Here is a 4,747-nt window from a genome sequence, read left to right on the forward strand (position 1 = left end):
AAGAAAAATTAATGATTTTTTACCAAGCCCTGTACTGGCTCAGGACTTTGTCCCAGACCCCAAGCCTGCCAGTGTTCTGGTAGCCTGGGCTAGGCCCTCCCTGCAACCCTCATGGATCTGCCTTCCAGGCGCTGAGCCAGCTCAACCTCCAGTGAGCCTGTGCCTCAGTTGTCCTCCCTTGCCCTGCCAAGCCTCACGATGACTAATTCGCCTTTTATTTATCCCTGTTTCTGTCTAATCCTTCTGGCCCTTTCTACCTCTCGGAAATCCCAGGCTGCCATATGGTATGAACACAGCATCTATAAGTGATTTTATTCAAGGTTTAGGAGCCTTAAAAGAATGGGGTATGAGCTGGTTTATACTCACATCCCAGAGAGAAAAGCTGATACCTGAGCTGGAGATGTAGCTCAGTGGAAGAGTGTGTGTTTATCATGAGTAAGATCCTTCGTTGGATTCCAAGTATCATGAGAAGAAAATGGTGTGTGTGTGGGGTGGAGGGTGGGGGGTAGGGGGCTGAGCCGGGAGAGCTGAGTACAATGATCCCAATTTGGGCTACATAGGGAGACCCTGTTTCAAAAATAAATACCTAGGGACTGGAGAGATGGCTCCACAGTTAAGAGCACTTACATGCTCTTGCGGAGGACCTGGGTTCAGTTCCCAGCACCCACGTCAGATGGCTCACAACCACCTTTAGTTCCAGGGGATCCAAAGTTCTCTGGCCTCTGTAGGCATCTCCATGCACGTGGTGCACATAAACCCATGCAGGCACACCATACACATAAATTAAGATGAATGGATGGGGGCGGGGGCTGCAGCGCAGGTGGGAGTAGACGCCTGCGTGGCATGCACGTCCTTCCCAGTACCACTGCAACTGGACCTGGTGGCACATGATTGCAATCCCAGGAACGGGGAGTTGGGGGCAGGAGAATCAGAAGTTCAAGGTCATCCTTGGCTACATAGAAGAGAGTTTGAGGCCAGTCTGGGCTACTTGAGACCCTGTCTCAAACAGCGGGTGGGGTGGGCAGTGAGATGGCCCAGCAGGGAAAGCAAACCTAACAACCTGGGTTTGACCCCCGAAACTCACATTGTGGAGAAGGCGAACGTCAACTTCTGCAAGCTGTCCCCTGATCTCCACCCGTGTGCCATGGCACACGTGTACACACACACACACACACACACACACACACACACACACACACACACAGAAGGGGGTGTAAATCAACATAACTGAAAATAAAGAAGAAACAAAAAACAACCAATCAAACAAAACAAAACAACCCAAACAAACCAACAAAAAATTCCTGAGGTCTCAGCTAAGGGAGATGCAGGGGCTCCCATTTCACTCAAGCCTTTGTCTTGATCCCCATCCCACCCCCCACAACCTTACAACCACCCGTATCTGACTAGAATGTGGCTCCTGGTATGAAGCCAGCCAGGAAGCCCTCTCTATCCGGCCCCACACTGATGCACCTCCCAGGCTCAGGGTCTGCTTGTGCACAGTGGGCAGGGGCCTCCGCACAGGGTGGACCCTCCTTCGTGAGTCTGTAGACTAGGCCCTGACGGAAGCAGGAGTGGATGCTGAGGGTGAGGATGTACACAGTAGGAACACAGCAACTATGCAAGATCCTAGGAACCTCCCCCGCAGGTCCCCAGGACCCGGTGACCTGGGCTGGAGACTGCCCTTGTGCCTGAGCCCAGTCTGAGCTGGTTTACGTCTGGAAGCCCCGGCTGGGCCTGACGAGGTCTAATGATTCACATAGCAGTTGCCACTCAGCACATTCCAACGCCAGCCCCCAGTGCCCGGCACGTGAAGTGGCTGCCTCAAACCACCCTTCTGTCACCGGGGCATGTTCCTAGGACCCTTGTCTCCAGCGTCACCTCTTAGACCCTCTGGGCTCTTGCCAGTGGGTACCACACATTTGGTCTCCCTTGTTCTGCTTTACTCTTGTGTGGTGTTTGTTTTGTTCTGAGGCCAGGTGGTGTTGATATGTAGCCCAGGCTGACTGAGAATCCATACATAGCCTAGACTACCTTGAACTCCTGATCACCCTGCCTTGGCTCTCTGGGTGCTGATATTATACAGGTGAGCACCACCATGTCAACCATTTTGCTTGAGATAGTTAGTTGTTCCCTGTGTTGTCCAAGCTGGGTTTGAACTCCTGGTCTTCCTGCATCAGCCTCCCCAGTGGAGTGTTGTGATCACAGTACCACCACACCCAGCTTTCCAGTGTACTACTACTTTGGCTCACAAACTAGAAAGGGAGGCAAGGAGTTTGTTAATACCTGGCTTCCTGGGAGGAGAAACTGAGGCCTGAGAATGGAATGGATTAGCTAGGTCACAGAGCAAGACCACGACAAACAACACCAACAGTGACTGTAGGTCCCCTGTCCCCAGTCTGAGCTATTCTGAGATGTGCTACCCAAGGGCTATGCAAGAATGTATTGGCCATTCTGTGGCCAGGGTCACAGGGGCCTGGGTTTCGTTTGTGTAGGTCCTTGGGCTGTTACATCCAGAGGAGGAAACGACCCCATTTCCCATTAAACATCACTGCCACCCTGACCCTCTGACTCAGGACTGTCCTCCTCATCTTGAGATCCTTTGCTTCGCCATGGGCCAGGAGCCTGGGACCTATTTTGCTTGGTCTGTGTGGCCCTGAGCTGGACCCCTCCCTACTCATGGCCTCAGTTTCCAATCTGCCCTTAACAGATGAAAGGTTTGAGAGTCAAGGGGACCAGGGACTCATTTTGGAAGCGGGCAGAGCTTCGCATCTGAAAATCTGGCATTCAGGCCAGTCTGTGTTCCTCCAGTGGGCCCCAGCCTAGGGCTGTGAGGGGTGATTCTGGCCCTTAGCCTGGGGACAGGAAGTCGTATTTTGGTCCTGGGTCCTGGGTAAGTAGGCAGGGCGAGAATGGCAGCTCAGACCCAACTATGTTTACTTGGGCTGGGCCCCCTCAGAGCTCAACAGGCTCCCATTCATTGGGAGCCCCATAAACCCTTTGGGGCTCCCTGAGGTTCACAGCTCCTGGATGCCAAGCGTGACTGCCTCCCCCAGACCCGCTAGGGACCAGCAGGGGGATAAGAATATGAGGGAGGCAGGACCGAAGACATGTAGAGGCTTGGCCATGCCTCCCTCTTTACCTTTTCGCTTGGGGGGTCGTAGTTCCTGCCCAGATCGCTTGGAGGGCACTTGGGAAGATCCGTGGTGGTCATGGAGGTTCGCTGTCCCTCAGCAGCTGTGGGGCCTTCATGACTGTTTTGTCTGAGGTCCAGACAGAGCTTAGATGACAGATGTCTTGGATGAGGACAGAGCTGCACTCCCCAAGTTCCAGAGCACATCTTCAGACTTTAAAGCCTGAGATGGCAGTGTCCCTGCCCACTGACCTTATGGAGACCTTTGTATCCCATTTTGGGTCGTTGACAAATTACATACCCCTTATCACCCTAAAGTAAAGGAGTCTTCCTGTCCCAGGTCTTCTCTCCCTTAACTGCCCAGCAAGGGAACTCTTTTTTTGGAGGCAGAAACACTGGGATCCGACCACGGAGGATGAGGCCCTGGGATCTGCTTCCCGCCCTCTTGGACCCTTCCTGCTGCCTCCAGTCCCTTCCACCACACTTTATTCGGGTTCGTTAAGGCCCCTCCACATGGAAAGGAGGCAGCAGCAGCACTTGAGAGAAAGAATTAGGACTTGGGGATCTACGGAGTGCCTGGCTCTCTCACGACTTCACAATAACCCCTTGCTAGCTGCTGATAGTTACAGAGAGCACTGTCCCAAGCCCCTTCAGCCCTGTGTGTAAGCTCCGCGCTGGGGCGTGGGGGGTGGGGGGTGAGGGCTTGTGGAGGAAGAGGGGAGGGAGAAAGCTCCCACCTAGATCTCCGTTCAACAGTGCCCCCAAGTGCCCCTGGCAACCTATTCAACCACCAGGGACCTTGCTTGAGGGGTAGAAGAGGGTCTTGCTTCCTAGCCGCCTTCCAAGTGGGGTGTGACTTCCCGCTCCAGTGGTTGTAAAATGCCCAGAAGCCTGGTAGGTCCCGTGTGTGTGGGGGGGTGGGGTGGGGGGGGTGGGGATGGGGGGGGTCTGTGCCTCGGAATACCCTCCTCCCAGGCGTATTTGACACGTGTTTCCGCCTCTCCCGGCATGGGCTCCCGCGGTTGCTATTTATAACCTTTAAGAGCTCCTGCCGACTGCAAAGTTTTCTTAAACTCAAAATATCACTGAGGTCCTGGGCACTGTGGTTTGAAGGGAGGAGGGGGCCGTGGAAGGAGGAGGGGGGAGGTATGAACTCAGACCCCGGGTACTTGCTGAGGGCTGTGACAGGGACCTGGGTGAGGAACCCTAGTCTTGATACTCTGGCCTGCTTTTGGTCGGAGGGATCCTCTATGTGGGTGGTCCTTGGCCATGCTGGGCCATTTGATGTCTTCTGGGCCCTCTCTGGGACTGCTTCCTGTCATCCCAAATGCCTCAGTGGACACCATCTGGGTCAAGGCCATGAATTGGTAAATTCTAGGGGCATCTCTGAGGCTGGGATCAGGACTGCATCTGCCTGTCTGGAGCAGAGATGTGTCTGCCTGACTGCCCAGCAGCAGAGCCAGAAGCGGGCATCATTGGCCGAACTGTGCAGAGAGAAGCAGCACTTTGAGAAAGTTTCTAAAACTGTGTGTGTGTGTGTGTGTGTGTGCGTGCGTGCGTGCGTGCGTGCGTGCGTGCGTGCGTGCATGTGTGCACGAGAGAGAGAGAGAGAGAGAG

The sequence above is a fragment of the Peromyscus maniculatus genome, chromosome 7 (genome assembly GCF_049852395.1).
Source record: "Peromyscus maniculatus bairdii isolate BWxNUB_F1_BW_parent chromosome 7, HU_Pman_BW_mat_3.1, whole genome shotgun sequence".
In the NCBI taxonomy this organism is placed as follows: Eukaryota; Metazoa; Chordata; class Mammalia; order Rodentia; family Cricetidae; genus Peromyscus; species Peromyscus maniculatus.